General features: G+C 37.3%; 1 long non-coding RNA gene across 3 annotated transcripts in view; it reads left to right on the forward strand.

The window, feature by feature from the left end:
• Positions 1-6,196, forward strand: part of LOC124232197 (uncharacterized) — a 136,768-nt gene extending 130,572 nt beyond the window's left edge. For all 3 annotated transcript variants that reach the window (XR_006886794.1, XR_006886793.1, XR_006886796.1), the window contains one exon: positions 3,995-6,196. This is a non-coding gene — a long non-coding RNA (uncharacterized LOC124232197). The remainder of the gene's footprint in view (positions 1-3,994) is intronic.
• Positions 6,197-21,287: the final 15,091 nt, after the last annotated feature.

Consider the following 21,287-nt stretch of genomic DNA (forward strand, 5'->3'; position numbering starts at 1 on the left):
ACATTGTTTATGGCTTTTGGGAAAAAAGTCAATTTGATAGTTTAGCCGTAACAATATTGAAAATTTATGTTGATTCTTCTAAGGTTCAGCATTTCTAGAACTTACAGGTAAATTTAACTCTATGAGGAGGAGATACATTTGTACAGCACAAAACCAAGAATCTGTGATTGTTATGCAGCAAAGCTCCCTGGCATTTCAGTCTGCTATATCCCAGTTCCTACCACTGGGTAGGAACTTTCACCCTGAGGTAAATGCTGTTCTTCATTTTGTATGTATTTTTTCAGAATTTCAACCAAAAAACTATGCATACTGATCCTTATTTCCCTTTTTTACACAAGAGTTGTTTCTGCTAAACACCAGGTTTGGCCCAACAATATTAAAAGTAGCTAGAATTCAAAGCAACAGCAGACTTTTAGCCAAACATTAAAGACCAAACACCCACACTTATCACAGATCCTCCCACAAACCCATTAAAATGATAGTAAAAGATGAAAAGTGTAAAACTTTACAAAGATATAGAGAAGAGGAAAAATAAAACCAGTCAGCATGAGATACTGTAACAGATTTTATTACTTTTCACAGTTATTTCTTCTCTGCCTGTATTTGCTCTGCTTTACTAGAGGCGGAAATACTTTTCTAATTACTTTGGTCAACTCATTGCATACAAGAAATGCATAAGACATATCTCGGCAGAAGCTTTACTGCCCTTCTATGGTTCAGTTCTTTTCATTGTGCTTCTGTCCTTCACCAAGAGAACAAACTTTCCCACAAAGTGCCTACCCTTAGGCTGGGTCCTGGATTTCAAAAGCACACAGAGCCAAGCCCAGCAAAGCCTAGCAAAACAATAGCCCTCACGTAACTTGAGACAAAAAAAAAGTGGTGTGGTAAGCCATTGAGATTTGGGGGGTGTTTTTGGCTATAGCAATATCTCCCTAATGCAGATACCAACACTTTTTGGAAGTTGGATAAGAAATTGTGGAGTGGTAACAAGAGAAAACAAATGTCTCACAGATCTTTAGATACAAATATCTATAGAAACATATATAAATACTGAGTACTGAGTACTAAATCTATAGATATGAATATCGAGAGATCCACTAACACTAAATGTAACTCAACAGAAAACCACTCCACACCCCACAGTGAAAGTCAACTATCAAGTCTTACCTCTGTTCACAAGTCTTCTAATTTTCCACGCTTTAGCCTTAAATATGAACATCCAACCAAGGAAAGACTGAAAGCTAAAAGACAGAAACCAAAACACACACAAATAAAGCAACCTGTAGTAATCAAAAATCAGAAAGAAAAGTTTCAGGAAACTAAGATCATTTTCTCAGAACTACAGGGGACAGTAAACATAAAATAAGATTACAGTTATGTCTTGCTCAGTGATGGGGATTTGTTCTGAGAAATGTACAGTTAAGTGATTTTATCACTGTGTATGTGCACAACCTAGATGGTATAGCCAACTACACTCCTAGGTTATGTCTTACTAACCTTATGGGACCATTGTCATACATGCAATTTATTCTTGCCTGAATCATCATTATACAACCCCTGACTATATATATGAAACACGACTAGAATGACATATTAAAAGAAATAGAAAAGTATTCTTGTAGCTGAAACAAAAAAATGTAGTGAAAAGTTTAGACAATAAAGTCAAAGTTGTCTCCCAGCCATACTGTCCTATTGAACAATGCCATGGAAAACTATTGACATTATTTACTGTCCCATAGAGTTGTGCCCCATAGAGTTCGCAACTAAGTGGCCCAAAGGAGAATAAAACACACACAAAAATGGAAAATGTGAGAGAAAGGGTATGAAAAATTGGTCCAGCAGGGCTACTACCTAGTAAATAGAAGTTCTAGAAACAGACAACAGGGAAAGCAGAAGAGGAAAATCATAAAATAACATAAGAATACATTGCCAAACAGAACTGTCTCCAGATTAAAACTCACTGAATCGAAAATAAATAAATATACACATAGAAAATAAATAAGAAATACTAGTGGCATCCAGGCATTGTGCAATTTCATACCACCAGAATTTTTTTTTAAGTATAAAACCTTCCTGGTGGGAGGGGTGGATGTGGGCAAATAATGTGCAAAGAATTAGGAATTGGATGGATGTCATTCTTTTTAATAGGGACATAGAATATTAGAATTTGAAAGAACTATGTCTTAAAATGTTAAATAAAAATTATATACTCAGCCAAAGTATCAATCAAATGAATGGTTAAAATAACAGTTCAGACAGAAAAATGCTCAAAAATTTACCTTTCGTATATCCTTTCTCAGAAAAATGTGGGTGGATATGCTCCACAAAAAGAAAAGAACACATAAGCAAACAAAAATGATAAAAGAAGAAAAGAAGGAAGAAAGAAAGAATGAAAAGAAAATATGGCATACTGGTTATGTTCTTTGTGCAATAAAGTACCCAAATGTGTAGCAGCATAAAAAAATTTGTATGCACTCAAGAATTCGGAAAAGAACACAATAAGGATGACTCTTCTGTCCTCTATGATATCTGAGGTCTCAGCCAGGGTCACTCGGATGACTGGAAGTAACTCAAATGGGTAAAGGCTAGTATAGTAAGGATTAGAGGATCTACTTCCAAACTGGTCCCTTCATTCATGCATCTGGCCCCTTGGTTAGGATGGCTGAAGTTTAGACTCAGGTATGACTAATAGAGCATCTACATGTGTTCTTCCAGCAGTGGTATGAGGGTGATTGGACTTATTACATGGTAGCGCAGAACTCTTACAGCGGGTGCTCACAGTAAATAAGGCAGAGTTTCAAGGCTCTATGATCCAGTCTCAGAGTTCATATATCCTTACTTTTGCCCTCCTCTATTGTTTGAAGCTGTCACAAACCCACTTAGCATCATAGGAAGGGGACATATATACCACCATCGATGGGAACAGTATCAAATAATTTGCAACCATTTTTAAAGCCACTACATAAGGGATTAGAGAATCAGGGAGTCCAACACAGAAGAGCAGGAGGAATAAATCTTAGGAGGATAGTCATACAGCAAGTCTAGAAAGCAATTAGTTCAGATTGAAGCAGGAAAAAAAAAAGGTTCTAGAAAGGATGTCACTAATGCAGACAAAATAAATGATAAACAAATAAGTAAATCTGATATATTATACTGATACAATGTATACTGATATATATAGATAGATAGATAGATAGATAGATAGATAGATAGATATAGATATATATGTAATGTATTTTTGGCCATACATATGTTGGAATGTATAAGAAGAATTAGCAATAAGGACATAAAAACTAAGCAAATGAAAAATGTGATTTTCACTGTAGTGGTACAATTATTGTAAACTACTTGATTCAGTAGTGAATTATATATCTATCATAAATATTAACATATAATGCATGTTATAGCATATATGTAATATAACATATATTAATGAAAATTATGATGCCACTATTGGGACACTTGGGACAATATAATGATGAATATTGTCTAATTTTTAGATATATTATACTTGGATTGTATTATGGTAATGTGAAAGATGACGTGAGTGGGTTCATATTAAAATAGAGTCAGAGCAGCCATTTCAGAGAAATTGCCATGTACATCTTGATTTCTTTATCTTCCAAATTAGTCCAAATTGCCAATATTCCAAGAACTCAGTAAGGACAAGAATATCCTGTTTATAAGGACTGATGAAATTGGACTTTGCTGATGACTGAATCTCAAACAATCAATGAAATACAAGTCAGCCTTTTGCCTGATGACCAGATCTCAAGCCAATCTATGAAGTACAAACCTAGTGTTACATCAACAAGCACCAATAAACTCTTCTTAAATACTACTTATTTCATCTTTCTCCCTTTTTCCCATAAAAATCCTAAACCCCTTCCTGCAATCAGGACACTATTTGGTTTTCTACCTGAATCTGTGCTCCCTCAAATGTGGTTTTTTTTATCCCGAATAAACACTTGCCTCCAACTGGTTTCTGTTGTAGGTTGATGTCGTGTCAGAAGTGGATCTGAAGTGCTCTCACTTTTGTGGAGCTGCATCTCCTGGAAATGGGTTTGGTACCAACATGAGCCCCGTTGTGTGCTCAGCCCCTTCTATGGACAGCCAACTCCTCCAGTCATGGGACATCTCTGGCTTGGACCTCCCTTGCTTTGGTTGACATCAGTGCCTTTATTTGGTGTAGCAGCTTTCATCATTAAAGAAGAGGTTTCTCTTAGGAAAGCAGGAAACTCCTTGGCTATGGCACCCATGTGACTTTTGCTGTAGGAGAATATTATCTCAGTAGATATGTGAGTATTGTGAATTTTGGATGGGATTCTCTCAGTAAAAATTTCAACTTAGACAAACTTTGCTATGGGTTAATCTGCACATGAGGTAAAGGCTGTTGCTAAGGCACATCTTGGAAGCCAAAGTTGCAAAATTGATGGGCATAGATCCAGCATTTAAGAGCCATTAGGGTGCTCACCACTTCAGGAAGCATCCTGTGATAGGATAAGTTGGTCACAAAACTGGTTATATCCATGCTGTCACCCATCAACCTCAAGAGAACTTTCATGTAATGAAGTACACTGTAAAAAACAATCACACAAGCCCCAATACCCAGGCACATCATACTTAGATATTAGTTTGGCTCCAAGGAACCCAAAGATTAGCTAACCCTGTTAATGTGCATATAATAAACCCTATTGTAATTCTAAGTTTCATGCTTTTCTTTACCATGGGACTTTCATTTTCAAAAGCTTCCTGAGAAGTTTCTTCCTCAGGAACTCAGCTTGGTTTTACACTTCAGAACTATGCTCTTTCCTGTTATAAACTTTTGTCCCAGTGTACTGATAATACTAAAGACAATTTAAAATGATAATGACCAGTTTGGAGCTCATTTGAACTTCCAAAACTTGTGTTTTTGCACACTAGATTTGAGAACCACAAACCAGGTAACTTGAAGGCAATTTTTAATTTCTAAAGAAACAGGCATGCCATCTTCCATCACACCTGCATAAAAACGATGTTTCTGGAAGCTAAAAATATTTATATGCACACACACACACAATGCAGCAAAATCTTACTAAGTTTGTTTCATGTCCTGAGAGCTTGGCTTGGCAACTGTCAGGTTGGCCAGTATATTGCTGGACAGAAATACAGGTCCACTTGTGACTGGGTCCTATAAAACTAGTACTAGCATCAGGGCAATTACATCTGCCATTAGAAGGAAATTTCCACTTAGATAAGATGATCTAAGAAGAGTACTTTAAACAAAGTCTCCAAAATTCCAAAGTAGCTTTATTGAAATTTTCATTGCTAAAAGCTAAGGAAAATTAAGATATAAGAGGTATCTAAAATAAAAGACTATACAAAAGTCTGTTAAGGTAATGCCTTTATAGACACCTCAATACCCACCTTCAAAGGAGGGCCTTATATGAACAGCTTCTAGAGTTAATGAGACTCCAAGTGATTTTTCTGGTAAACTGCTATGTTATTCCCTTAGTGAAGGGGAAAGTAAAATTAAAAATGAATGGAGTTATTTAATACTGCCAGAAATATTTACTGTTTTCCCTGGCTGAAACTTGATAAGATACTTGAAAGGATCTAGTAATTTATGATCAGAAGTTTGGCCAAATTGGAAACTGGTATTTGTCACCTGACAGGAAATTTTTTATTGGCCTTCCTCCCTAATTCAAATAAAACTATGTACCTAGAGGGAAATAAGTATATGGATGACACAGGAGAAAAGGTAAATCAACCTATGATGCCATTTAAGTTACAACCTAGTATCTGATGAATTGAGAGCAAGTGCCCTTATCTTACAATAATTTACAAAACTGGAAATGCAACTCTAGAGGCAGTTCTGATTCCACCTATTCTTTTCCCATACCAAAAACTTCCCCTATTTATCTCAAAAAGATTGTAACATCTCCAGGAACTATTATCTAGACTGTTACCAATTCCTAAGACTGAAGAAAAAAAGAAAAAAGAGTCAAACAACTAAAGAAACACCTTTACCCAAATCCAGCATCTTGTGTGTCTTTTCCACAAATATTAGTTGACAAAAGCATTAGACATCTAAGCAGGTAACCATAATTTATTTTATCTGCCAGAAGCACAGCTAGGATTCAACTATTTATTTTTTCATGAGTAAGATTTTCATATAAAGTAATTCTAAATAAAATAGAAACTAACCCAAATGAATTGCAAGACCATATGTCAAAATAATTTCAAATTATTTTAAATTCAAATTATTAAATAATTATTTGAGATTTAAATTTCAAAATAATTTCAAAGTATTCAGTAGTAAAGCTAATTTATTTATCTTTAGAGTTACATCCATTAAATATAAAATTTGTTCGACCTAGGTTTACCAAAAGCAAAACAAATTCATGGTATCTCTGTTACAAAATTTGGCAGCAAAAAGGTGATGGCTGACATCTCATAAGGTTTTTTTAGGTAATCTAAATATAATTATGGGAACAAGTAAACTAAACAGATGTGAGTGTACAGTGTTTTTAGGTGAATTTTTTACCTATAATTATGTGTTATGATAAATATACTTAAAAATAGCTTCAAAACCTTTTGGTAACTTGAAACCTTAGAGTTTTGCTAAGTTAAGTGATAGAAATTTATTAATTATTCAAATTATTTCCACATAAAATAAAATAGTAGGAATTAATGACTAAACATAGATTTATCTACTTTTGGCTTTTTATTACAGAAAAACTAAAAGACGTTTGAGCCCATTAATAAACGTGTATTGTGCCACATTAAAAATTTTATGCTATGAGAAAATATGTTTTCAGTAAAAGAAAAAAAGGAAGGTGTATGGAATGGAGATATTTTTGTTAAAAAATTAAATTTATTCTATGGGGCTAGCCCCGTTGGCTGAGTAGTTAAGTTCGCGCACTCCGCTGCAGGCGGCCCAGTGTTTCGTTGGTTCGAATCCTCGGTGCGGACATGGCACTGCTCATCAAACAACGCTGAGGCAGCGTCCCACATGCCACAACTAGAAGGACTCACAATGAAGAATATACAACTATGTACTGGGGGGCTTTGGGGAGAAAAAGGAAAAAAATAAAATCTTTAAAAAAATTTAAATTTATTCTAAAGTAAAACCAGTTATGGGAAATAAGGGAGGACAAATCATGAAGATAAACAATAAAGTTATAGAAGGTTTGTGGGAGAGGAAACTTTAGAAAAGTATCAAAAAAATTATAATAAACCTTCTTGGGTTATACTATATGGGTGATTATTAATATAAGTGTTTTAGAAATCCCGTTAAATTTAAAAAATTCGAATACATGTTGATATAATGTTATAAATTGTAATTCGTCCTTATCATAAAATGTTGTATATCATAAAAGATAACCGTTTGTCAATTTCATCATAATGTTAAGTCTGCCATCCATAGATGGTTATTTCTTTACTGTGATGCTTTTCCCTAAAAAAGTTTCACTCTAAAGACTCTAACACTTACTTTGGAATATTGGTTTCTTACAAACTTCTGATGACAAAACTGAACTGAGTAGGAAATTATAGAACTCTAATGTAGGAAGTGATGGATTCATAAATCTGCTTACAAAAGATCAAGAACAAACATTAATTGCATGGGACCACATGAACTGAGCAGGATGCTCTAATGTTTTTGGGTTTTTTTCCAGTTTTAAAATATTTTCTCTTAAACTATCAACATATTGGTAAGATATACCTTTGTGGACAAGGATGAAATAATTTATTTTTCTTCCAACCTTCTCCTTTCAGAATTCAGAAACCCTCAGTGAGTTTTCTTACTTTCACTTAAATAAGTAATCAGGCCAAGTTTATATTATAGACAAGTTAGTTTTACTGTAATAATCTTTGGTAAAAAAGAAAAGTAAAAGTAATTGTGGAGAGAAAAATTATGTTTTCACCTTTGTAGATATTGGGTTCTAGTCCTGTTAATTGTCTTTGAGGTTTCCTTATATACCTCTGGACAGGATTCCCCTGGGTTAGGATATTAACTTTGGTCTACCCCTCTGTTTGCCATGCCCTCTTTGGAAAAAGTGAACTGGCTCCTGACGGGATGGTCACTGGCAGATCAGTGTCTGTTGGTATACAACCTCCTGCTGGTCCCTGTTGTCTTTGGCTGGTATGACCAGCTACTGTAAGTCTCCAGTGTCTTATACTCAAGCTTATCATCAATGGTTAAAAAGCCTTCCTAGATTCCAATTTAAAGAATCCTTTTGGTCACAGTCTAGAGTCTGGTGATTGTCATCTGGAAACATCATGAAAGGAAAACAGCCTTTGTGACCCACTGGAAAGGACCTTACCAAGTGCTCCTAAGCACTGCCACTGCTCATAACTAGAAGGCACTGAGCTTTGGAGATATATCTCATAACTAAAGGAGGCTACATCTGACATGAGTCCTGCACAAACAATGGTGACCTCCAAATCAATTGACTACAAACAGAGGCAGTCAACATCTGAGGTGGACAGCTTTCTCAAGATACTGAGACCAGGCCCATAGACATTTCGCTAGCTATTGTGTTTTCTCCCATTCTTTCTTGGAAAGACAATGCTATTACCATCATCTCCCAATCTAATACAAAAGGGGGAAACCTATCTGACTATTAGGTTTATCATCAGAAGCTGCAACCTGCACATGAATCTAGAGAATTCTGTAGAACATTTAACTACCAATCTCTCTACCAATCCTCCCCTAATTCCTTGAGCTAAGTGCCTAGAACTTGTTGTATAACCAATCGAACTTCCAGAGATTTAAGAGGTAACATTTGTAACTGTTGTACATAATTCTTGTTTTACTTGGATAAACACTTTTGACAAGGTGGAGACAAAACCAGAAAGAATTTTGGCACATGCTGAATGGTTAAATGTAAAACCCATTCACATCCTGTGGTTCCTTGATCTCTTTAGCTGGCTTCCCTCAGGCCTTGTCTTCTCATTTAGATCTATCTTTTGTTTGGATCTATCTCTTGTATCTCTTGTTTTATCTATCTTTTGTTTGTTACTACAGGCATTCTCTCTGTTGTAAAACTTTGTCTCACCTGCATAGCTCGATATTATAAAAATGCTACTCAGACAAGAGTCACTCAGTGCTTTGAAATGACTACTAAAATTTGTGAAACTTCACATGAGAATCTTCAAGGAACTGCAGAAGATCTTTACCCTTAAAAGAACTTGATGGTGCAGACTTCCTCTGCTGTGGAGCACTTGTTCTCAAATGTGGCCTAGAAGCTCCTAAGGAAAGCACTTTCCCTTCTGTTGGCAATTAGACATAGCAGGAATTAGGCTTCCTGGAAACAAAGGAACAACAATGCAGTGATGGTCAGTTAGCAATGCTTTCCAATAGTCAATCAGTAATGCTTTCCAGAGTTTGATCAGTGATACTTTCAGAGAAAAATCTTGATCAAAAGGGGAAAAATGTGATAAAAAGACAAGAGTAGAGCCATACTAAAATAGAGCCAGAGGAATTTAAGAGTAATTGCCTTGCCCGTCTTGTTTTCTTTATCTTCCAAGCTGGACCAAACTGCCAACGTTCCAAGAAGCCAGTAAGAATAAAAATAGCCTGTTTGTAAGGACTAATGAAACTAGACTTTAATGATGGCTGAATCACCAGCCAATCAATGAAGTATAAGTCTAGACTTTAGCCTGATGATTAAATCTCACGCCAATCTATAAAGTATAAATCTACCAATTCTTTGTCTCTTAAACTGGTTTTTGTTTTTGTATGTTGACAGTAAATAAGGATTTCACATTTGGTAGAAGGTGGACATGGAAAAAGAAAGAGTTGAACATGGGGGCTTCTATATAATTTATCATTGGAATCACATACTCAAAAAGGCTAAACTAAGGCTAAAAAGCACCTTACCAATCAAGTTTCCTAGGATTTTTACAAGAAGCAGCACAGTAGCAGCAATGCAGCTTAGTGGCCTGAAAGCTGAATCCTGCATTTGATTCCTATCCTCAACACTTTTTATCTATGGGTGCTAGGGGTTATTTAACCGTCTGTGCTACAGTTACCTCATCTGTAACAACAACAAATGCTGATTTTGAGGGTTAAATGAGATATCAAGGAAAACATCTTGAAATTCATTTTCCAAGAAGTATTTGATAAATGCTAAGGATATTATTTTTGATACTATTATATAAGATCTCTTTATCATAAACACACATAGACATTGTGTCAGGGTGAGCAAAGACTGTAGTTAGAATATCTTCTACAAGGAATTATGTGGCCTGTGAGAGGTCCAGCAACCTGGTGTATAAATCTTAAAACTCTACTCCTTTTGCTGAATCTGGTTCCTTCTTGCCTGCTGCCCAGAAAGCCAAACAATGAGATGATGAGACTGCAACAGAGAGATGGTTTTAATTGTAAGGCAGCCAAGTAAGAAAGTGAGAGAATAAGTCTCAAATACACTTCCCTGAAAATAGTGAATCAGGGATATTTTGGGGTAGGGGAGCAAGGTGGTCTGAAGAGTGGAGATAGATAATTGGGGGTGAAGAGAGGTAAGATAATTGATGATCTGTGCATGCATAGTCAGACTTCATACCTCTTCATAAGATGCATATTTGATACCATCTCAACACAAGGTTGACATAAGGGAAGCTGTATTGTAGAAAAGAAACCATACTGTGACTTTGAATGACCTCTAACTAGCTGAGACATGCTCTGTAGATTTTGTAGCCTCTGCCATGCACCCCCCCCCCCCCCAACCCCAGCTGCTTTAAGATGATACTTTGGTTCTTTTGAGCTCTCTAGGAATGTGATAATCCCTGGGCAGAGAACCTATGATGATATCCATTGTCAATGACAACTGAAAGATCAAGGTATAGAGTATTTCTCTGGTGTCACATGCATATCCAGTAAAACAAAGAACTATCAGGAACTGGGTCCAGATGTCTGCTCACCCAGAAACCAGCCATCTCCCCTACCCAGAGACCAGCTCCATACATAACTGGCCTGTAATCTTTGTTGTGTAAGATGTTTGGTTTTGGTCATTAATAGCCATCTTCTCTCCTGCTAGCAAGCTATAATAAAGAAACCCTTTCTCTCCTACCACGTTGCCTCCTAACTATTGATGTGTCTTGTGGAAAGCAGAAGACCCTCTTGTGTGGTAAAATGTTCACAAAATGGTGTCATTAGCATGATTTGAGTGTGAAGCTTTCAGCCTATTTATGTAAATGTGTTGCTTCTTAGACATCTGCACAGGCCTAGTTGATGAGTTGGTGGTCTCATTTGGCCTGAAGTAGACAAATGTGTTCTAATTCCTGAATAACATTTCAAATACTAATTACCATGGTGACCCAGACTCCAGGGAGATGTTATCTATAGGAAACTAGTGGGAATCAGAAATCATACTGCCTAAAAAGCACAGTTACTGGTGAGTGGGTAAATAGCTAAAAGCCACAACCAGTAATTGCCAAAAGAAAATAATTTTAGTTTCTATCTACCTAATCATCAATGCTGTTTGCCAGTTTCACTCCCAATAGGTTTGGGAAATTTTCAATCTTATTGGAATAAGACCAGATTTTACTTATTCATAAAGTGAATAATTATTGTCTCTCCATAACATGTGTCCATGACAAGTCTTATTCAAGTTTAATTCTTTTGTAATAATAGCAAAGTTATTAGCACATATTGGAGATTAAAACAGATGCTTAAAAAGGAAAGGATGTAGTGTTTCCATCTCTGAAATCAAACAAAATTAAAAACAAATGTCACAAATTCTACACAAGTTAAAAAATAATTACAGTTTTATGCTTCTCAGAGATTCCTACAATCTCAACTAACTGTTTCCAAAGCCCTAAAGTGAATTTTCCAGAATATGCTGGATAACATGTTTTGTTTCCTGGTATAAGTAGCCTTATTTCATATGGGTTTATAAATGAACTAGACCCAAATATCCTTAAAAACTTTATTCTGCTGTTTTCACGTTCTTTCAAGTCAAAGCTTAGGGTTTCCTGATATTTTTAGTAGCTGGGATATATGTCATGTATTTTAGACTTGAGACTACTGTAGAGTTAAAAGATAATACTAAAATACTGTAGAGGAATTTTGTTAAACCACTGGTAGATGAAAGATAAGACAGCAAACAGAGAGCTGTTGCTAGCTAAATGATTAAAAACAGCATTTTCTCAGGGCTAAGTGATAAGGCTTGGATTTGGGCCAACAGCTTTGTGATTCAAATTAGTTTTGTCAAATGGTTTCAGATTCTTCAGTCAGGGTTCTTAAGTCAACCTGGAGATGCTGAGTGATGGTCCTCCTTTCAAAGACCTGTTCACATGGGTGAATTGAACCAGTATTGATGGAAACCAAATGACAGAACCAGGCCTTGGATTACTGTGGCTGACCGGCAGGAAAATGAAACAGTGGGTTTGTCATATTTTATCTCTAGCAAGTCAAATTTCCCAAAAGGAGGAAGGAAAAAACAAAGTCTAGACATTTCAGTCTTAGGTGTGGGTTGACTTCAATCAAGTGAGATTCCTTGAAACCTCACTGTGGCTGAGGAATAGAACATGACCCCAGGGAAAGCAGAATTGCTGGAAAGCAGAGTTGGACTTTTCAAGGGGTTTGTATTTGTCATTGTCAATCAATCCTTTTAACAGTGCACTTATTAGAATTGCTGTTGTTCACTGATTGTAAGAAACTGTAAGAATTTTTAAAATACAGAGAAGCAAAATTTGAATATTAAAATTACCTGCTGCCCAGAGATCAACTACAACAAATATTTTGTCCTACTTTCCCCCTTCCTTCCTTTCTTCCTTTCTTCCTCGCTTTCTTCCTTCCTTCCTTCTTTCTCCTCTGCCATCCTTTCCATTCCTCTTTTTATTATCCACATGGCTCTTTTTAACTGTTTTGATATAGTTATATATCTCTGTAGATTTTTATATAACGTTTGCCTGTCACCAATTTTCAGATGTTTTGTTACATCCTTTAATTTGCAACCATTAATCCAGGGGTTCTTCCAACTATGTTAGGAAGGGTGGCTCATAGGAATTTATGGCCTTTTATTCTCTGTTAAAAATTCCCCGCAATCAAGAATTTGGTGTTTTTCTTAATTTAGCAAAAAACAAAATGTATGGAGCTGGTTTGGGTCTCCATGAGATAGTTTCTTAGGGCAGGGTTAGAAGTGTCACTGTAAAAATCCCCACAGAGGCATCTTGAAGGATGGGTTATTGGAGTCATTCCTTACATTGTCTTAAAATTGAGCATTTTAGGATCTGAATATTAGAGAAGGAATAGTACTTTGAACTTCTATCAAATATTTACCTTAGTGATATATTCTTCCTCATATCCCTTTCTAAATCAGTTAGCTAGAAGACAGACCTTCCTGGAATAAGGCAGAAATGAGATACCTCACAGTGTTGTAGGAAAAAGAAGGAAAAGATAGGAGGTGAGGATTTGCCAACAACAAACCTTGTTATCGGTTGGTCCTGCTTCCAGCTGAATAGCTACCCAGGTTTCAACTTTCTTAATTAATCTTCCTCTTGGGTGTGTGTTTAAAATACCAAGCAATAAAACATTCTGGAAATTGACATGATTAATTAAGTTGAAGTTTACTTAAACTTGTTAAACTATTGTCTTCATTGATTTTTCTACCTTCCTCTCGTACCTAAACAGAAGCAGCCCCAAGAAATGGTCCCAGCTCACTTTTTCCTCCACACTCTCTCAATTTGGGTCTCACTTTCTGAGCTTTAAATATCATGATTAGGAGAACACATCTCCCAAGTTTCTCTCTTACCCAAGTGTTAGCAAACTTTTTTGCAAAGGGCCAGCTAGTAAATATTTCAGGTTTTGTGGGACATATAATCTCTGTAGAAACTACTCAACTTCATCTTCACAGCAATGAAAACAGCCATAGACAATATGTAAATGAATGTATGTGGTTGTGTTCCAATGTAACTTTATTTATGAAGATTGAAATTTGAATTTCATGTAATTTTCACTTGTCATAAAATACTCTTTAATTTTTTTCCCCAACCATTTAAAAATGTAAAACCTTTCTTCATGGGCCTTACAGAAGTTGTCTGTTATTCAGATTTGGTCTTTAGACCAAAGTTTGTCAACTCCTCTTCTAACCAATACCTTTCTCCACATCCCTTTCTGCCTTTTGTCCAAAACACCCTTTGACTGGACATTTATAATAAGAAAAATTGCCCTGTCCTTTATCCATCTTAAAAAATAGCTGCTCCTCCTAACTTCGTTATTTCTTTTAGGATATCATAATTTTCCCAGGGACCCAGGCTGAAAATCTTAGTAACCCCTTGTTCCCAGTTGTCATCCCTTATGCCAAACCAGCATCCCAACCCCATTGCTGACCCATATACAATACTTCCAGCATCTGTCCCTCTCTCTTCCACAAGACATTCTATATATCAAAATTAATTCTCATAGAGCAATACTTTTATCATAGAACTCCCTTCAATGTCTCTACCATTTCCAGTACATATTGACCCAGCCTGCAGGACCCTCCACCTGTCTTCATGCTGTTTCCCCTCTGACAGAATTTTAGTTTCATCCCTCTCTATTTTCCTAAACAGATCCTCTGTGCAAATCAAAATGACCACCTTCAACAGGTGAAATCAACATGCTGGGGGAAGAGGGATTTCTACCTAAAGATTTTTCTCCTGATATCCCCCACCCCATCCCCAACCTCCTTTCCCCAAACCCATGGACCTATCAAAAGGCTCATAGCCAATCACAATAAGATATCAGTTCACACTTCACATGAGGGTGGCTATCATAGAAAGAGTGACAAGCTAGTGTTGAAAATGTGGAGAAATTGGAACCCTCACACAGTGCTGGTAGAAATGTAAAATGGTGCAACCAGTTTGGAAGACAATGTGGTAGCTCCTCAAAAGTTTAAATGAGTTACCTCATTATCCAGCAATTCCATTTTTAGATGTATGCCCAGGAGGAGTTACAAAATATAACCACACAAAAGCTTGTACATGAATGTCCACAGCAGTATTGTTCATAAAAGCTGGAAGGGGAAACAACCCAAATGTCCATCAACTGATGAGTAGATAAACACAAAATGTCAAATATTGTATGTTTCCGTTTATTTGAAATGTTCAGAATAGGCAAATCTATAGAGCTACAAAGTAGATCAATGCTTGCCAAGGGCTGGGGTGAAACAGAAGAAATGGCAGGAAATAAAAGTAACTGCTAATTGGTACAGGGTTTCTTTTGGGTGTGATGAAAATGTTCTAAAATTGATTATGGTGATAGTTGCAGGCCTCTGTGAATATACTAAAAACCACTGACCTATACACTTTTAAATAAGTGAGGCTGGCCCCAAGGCCAAGCGGATAAATTTGCACCCTCTGCTTCTGCAGCCCAAAGTTTCACTGTTCTGATCCTGGGTGCAGACCTAGCCCTGGTCATCAGACCATGCTGAGGTGGTGTCCCACCTAGCACAACCAGAAGGACCTACAACTAGAATATACAACTATATACCGGGGAGTTTTGGGGATGAGAAATTTAAAAAAAAGGAAGATTAGTAACAGATGTTACCTCAGGGCCTTTACAAAAAGAGTGAATTGTATTATATGTGAATTATATCCCATTGAAGCTGGTTTTTTTTTTTTAAGTCTCATGGCCAAATCAGATTGTTGTAATTTGAATATTAAAGAAAAGACTATCTTTATATTGTAGTTACAATATTAACTGTTCCACTTAGTTGATAGTATGTGCTACTTTGTAGCTTTCTCTGTGTGTGTTTTAATTTCCCAAGTACATTTTAAACTATTATACTTTCACATGTAGATGCTTGTATCTGTTGACTTAATTTCAAAGAGAATTATGAGTACACAAAATAAATAATTTAAATTGAATCAGAGCTGGACATAATAGGTTCTATAGTGTGGTTGTGTCAAACACAATTTACAAGCTACTGTAATAATGTGAAGAGATGAAGTGGGAATAAATAGTCTTCGATTGAACTTGTATATTGCTACATCTTGCTTTTACCATTTTGCATCCTATTGGCATAGGCTGGGCAGAGGCCATTTATCTGATTTCCAGTGACTGTAAATTATGATATTTGGTTATGCTTGGGCTGCAGTTTCCCAGTTCATAAAGCCAAAGTGTGATAGAACCATATATATTTTAAATTTATTAATTTGTGACTGGTATGAACCTACCACGCACATAACCTTGGACCCCAAAGACTAAGCAAACTCAATAAGTAATAAATTTCAATACTAGTGTAGCTGTCAGCTTTCTATGTGCTGAACACACAGTACTCAAAATTCCATTTGTTGCTAATAATTTATATATTTTTAAAGTTTATACTTGTCAAATGGTTTCTTGAAAGATACTAGTTAGTAAAATATTAAAGTGTGTATCATAAGTCTATATTCATGTTTGTTGATTAAGTCAGTGAGAAATTAAGTTTACAGAAATGAGTAGAACCCAATGTGTGTTTAATATTCTCTGGAGAGCATCCCTGATCCACTTCATAAATTATATGTTAGTAAATACCCACAACAAAAAGGTCAATATATCCTAACAGTATTCCAGGGTCTCCAAAGTACTTTCTACCATAGAATGCTATTCAGAATAAAAATTTAGTGATAGATTGAATTATTATGAGTTTTGATGTCATTTTAGGGAAGGTCAGAAATCATTTACCTCTAAAGATCTCGGTTTGAATGACCTAATTCTCAGCAAGTGCAAATGCACAGTCAAATCTCTAGGCAAAGGAGGGGTGTTGAAAGCCCAACCTTCCATAAATTGCTTTACAGCTCACCTCCCTGAGGGCCACCCAGGGCCTGAGAAAGCTTGCCAAACCTAGAGTTCTCAGCTAGAAGTGAGGGGCCAATGCTATAATTAGTAAAAAGCATTGTCCCTTTTTTTGGAATATCCTCTCTGTGTATCTCCCCTGGGGCCCTATAATACTGGTGAACTAGGATTCAGGAATTGGAATCCTAGCTAATAGTACTGACTTTGCCTTAGACACTATATTATTCTTCTATGGCTCCTGGAACAAATTACCACAAATTTAGCAGTTTAAAAGAATAGAAATTTATCTTACAGTTCTGGAGGTCAAGAATCTGAAATGGCTTTCACTGGGCTAAAATTAAGTTGTCAACAAAGCTGGTTCCTTCAGGAGGTTCGATGGGAGAGTCAACTTCCTTGCCTTTTCTAGCTTCTAGAGACCACTGGCATTCCTTGGTTTGTGGCCCCTTTTTCTTTCTTCAAAGCATCACCTTCCAATCTCTCCCTACCTCCCTTATATAAAAATAATTGTGATTACACTGGTCCGCCAGGGTAATCCAGAATAATCAATCCATCTCAATATCCTCAATTTAACCATTCTACAAAGTCCCATGTGTCATGTATGGTGACACACGCAGATTTCAGAGATTAAGACATGGACAACTTTGGGGGCCATTATTCTGCCACAGATACATGACAAAAAGAAGCCTCCTTGAAATATCATTACCATCATCAGCATCAAACCTGAAATGGGTTTGCTCACCTGTTGCACAGCAAGCCAATCTCTGACACCAGTTGTAGTGGAAGAAAGTAGGAATTTTTTTGTAGCACAGTGCTGAACAAGGAGAGAGGGCAGCTGATGCTGAAATTCCAACCTTCCCAAAGAGCTAAAAGGAAGGGTTTTTATTTGGAGTTTCAGGTAGGGGAGGGGGAGCATATGGCCTTGCTGGTTGGAGCTTTCCCAAGAGCCTGGCCTTGGCATTGAGACTACTTGCAGAGAGGAGGGGGCCTGTGACCATGCTGGTCAGCAGCTTTCCCAGTCTGTATCTCTTTGTGGGGAGGAGATAATGAATCCAGGTTCTTGCCCATGGCTGTGTCTGTCTCCATGGAGGATAGTGGATTCTGGAGCCAGGAAGCCAGGGAGTAAGCAGGGAGTGTGTGTTTTGTTTTTTAACTCAACATATGCTGGGTTTAACATGGGGGAACCAATATCAGGGTCAGTATCATCACTTCCTTTAAACACCTACAATAATATGGGTCTGGGAAATAAACAGGCTACACCCGTAATTTCAAGCCATCCTTAAACAACATGGGAGTTTAGTGTTGGAACATCTATTTTACATATGATAACACTGAAGCTCTGGAAGGCTTAATGACTTACTGTGAGTCCCAGAGCTGTGAGTCCAGCCACCTCTTACCTCAAAGATTGTGATTTTAAACCCTACCAGTGAAGTCTGGTTTGTCTCTTATAATCATTGAAGACATTTTCATCCGGGGTTGTGGAACACCTCCTCCTCATCTTCCCACCTTCTGTCCAACTTGATGGTGAATCTCTGGTGAAGCTTCTGGGTCCCATTGCCAACTCAATGCCCAACAAAGAACTAGATAGGTTAGGGTGACACAAAAATCTAGCCCACCTAGCTGCCTCATTAAGGAAAAGGGTCAACCATTTGGCATTTTCTTAGTGCCCACTATGCTCTAGGCAAGGTACCAGGACCTGGCAGTTCACCAATTTTATCTCTAACCATTCAAATATCACTGATGCCACATCCATAGTTCTTATAATTTTACTTGTACAGCTTGTTCTGTACTTTATGATTTAAAACCAGTAGTTATTCCTGACCTTAATTACAAGTATATTTAAAATGCACAATACAAGGTATAGATACTTCAGTTTTAGCCACTGGGACAGGCCCCATGGCATAAAGCACTGGCACAGTGCTCTCCATTTTGACAGCCTGGGTTGGTGGGTGCAGATCCTGGGCATAGACCTACACCTTTTGTCAGCCAGGCTGTGACAGAGTCCTACATATAAAGTTGAGGAAGACTGGCAAAAAATATTAGCTCAGGGCTAAACTTCCTCAGCAAAAAGAAAAAAAGAAAAAAAAAACAGATTTAGCCATGGTCTTTTCCCTACTCAAGCCAATATTCTTTAACTTCAACCTGATTTACTACTTCTAAGTTATTATAAATAAAGGTCCTTCCTGATTGGACCTTTGGCACAATGGAAGCTGAGGCACAGAATTGTTATTTGATCCAGAAAGAGGAATAAAAATAATACAGGTGTGTTCCAATCTAAGGTAGCCTGTTCTAGAAACTGAGAGCCAGCCCTGAGAAATATCCTGATTGGATAAGCTATGTCCACAAAGTCTGGCTTGTACCATGAAATGGCAGACCATTTAAATTTACCTGACATGTTTATTTGGATTATGCCTAGACATCCTCAGAAGACCCCCAGCACAGCCGTAGAACAAATCATCACTGTTCTAAGACTAGGTACACAAGGTTGCTGGCTCAAGAATGTACATATTTAAATATGGAAGACACTTGAATATATCCCTATGTTAAGAGAGTGGAAGTAGAAAAGTAGAAGCAGTTAAAGATAGAAGAGAAACAGTAGCCACAAATTAGAGACAACCTTACCAGCAACATGGATAAACTAAAAGTGTGCATCCATACAATAAAATAAAACTCAGTGATAAAAAGTCATGACTGACTGTTAAGCACAATATGGAGGAACCTCAAAATCATTATATTAAGTGAAAAAAGGCAGATAACAAAGAGTACATACTGTGTGATTCCATTTACATGAAATTCCAGGAAAGGCAAACTAATTTAGAGTGATGGAAAGTAGATCAGTGGTTGCCTAAAGTCAGAAGTAGAGAGAAAGGAATGAACAGCAGGGAGGCACAAGGAGATTTTTGGAAGTGATGGAGATATTGCACATCTTGATTGTGGCAGTGGTTTCAGGATGCTGAAACCCAACAAAGTATACACTTTAGGTGGATGTCACTTACTGTGTATAGTTACACTTCAATAAAGCTGATTTACAAAGAGACAAGGAGGCTCACTGGGGTCCTGTGGACTGCAAGAGGCACTGCTGCTCCACTGAGAAGGAAGTGAAGAAGGCCAAGGCAGAGATGGTGATGGATCCCTTCACAGATAAGGAAGGAAGAGCAGAAGAGGGTGATCAGTCACCATTTGTCTGAATGTTTTCTCAAAAGCTCCCTGCATTACTTCCCCCAGTAGAATCCCCTTTGAATATATACTTTCTCATTGATAACTGTGAGGTCAAGTCATATCTTAAGATGAGAGATTCCCACTGTCACATCTTAACCCACAATGTGAGCTATCCAGGTAGAATATTTGTGATGTCTAACCTTCCCAATTCACCACTGAATTCAGCCCAATTTCAGCTTCGTATTCCTGTCACATAGAGCCCCTCAGAGTGTCAGAGGAGAACTGGCTGTTATGTTGTGAGTGGCATTCTCTTTGATTTCTTCTGAGTGCAATTTTCTCTGATTTCTTCCTGTGCAACTTTAACGACTGGCAGCCCCAGATACCATAAAAAGGTGGGAGTAAAGCCTTTGTCATAATGCTTCAGGCTGGGAGTGTTACCACCTACAATCGTAGGTTCTTTACTAGTCACACAAGAGGGGCCAAATAAAAACTAGAATGCCAGCCTTATAGCAAGGGAACTTTTTATTTCAGGTGACATCACCTGGGAGATGAGAGTGAGTCCTAAAATTTGTCTCATTTCATCTCATTTCCCCAAAAGAGGAAAGGAGAGGGGTTTCAATGTTTTGTGAGAAATGTGGCTGCTTGTGGAGAGATGGGGGCAGTCAGTGGCCTTGCTAGTCAGAGCTTTCCCATCAGTCTGCATTTGGCCTTGGGATGCTGCTTACAGGGAGGAGGAGAAGATGATAAGGAACCCAGGTGGGCAACCTTGACCATTTGCCTCCTTGGTGGATAGTGGATTCTGGAACTAGGGCACCAGGGAATAAGCAGGGGAAAAGTGCTTTGGTTTTAATCCCATATATCCTGGGTTTAATGTAGGGGAACAGATAGTGCTGGTATCAATTCCCTCCTTTTTTATGTGCATTTCTCAATCTTGAGGGATTTGGGCTGATGATTGATCTAGCCTCTTCCTCCTGAATCAGAGCACGGATTATTCCATCTTGTTGAACCAGTTTTTTAGTAAGACAGTGATGCTTGTGGGCTTCCAAATTTAGGCCTGTATCATGTAAAGAAGTAACGAGATATTTAATAAGAAGCATTTCTAGAGAGACAAAAAGAAAAAAGCAAAGTTAATGGTTGGAGCAAATTATTAGTTAGTTCCTGAGCCCACTGGACAGCCAAATGAGATTCCTAGAAGTCAGAATGGAAGCATATTTGGCTCTAATGGTGTCAACAGGTGCTCAGGTAGCTTTCTGAGTGGTTTACACAACAACAGACATGAATCTTTCCCAAGTTTGTATTACATCTTCCAGCTTCAGTAAAAAGAGCATGTTCAATTTTTAATGATTTCAAACAAAAATGATGGAAAATGTTAGTTTGAAGATTTGCT

Source organism: Equus quagga, unplaced genomic scaffold (genome assembly GCF_021613505.1).
Source record: "Equus quagga isolate Etosha38 unplaced genomic scaffold, UCLA_HA_Equagga_1.0 HiC_scaffold_32_RagTag, whole genome shotgun sequence".
Taxonomy (NCBI): Eukaryota; Metazoa; Chordata; class Mammalia; order Perissodactyla; family Equidae; genus Equus; species Equus quagga.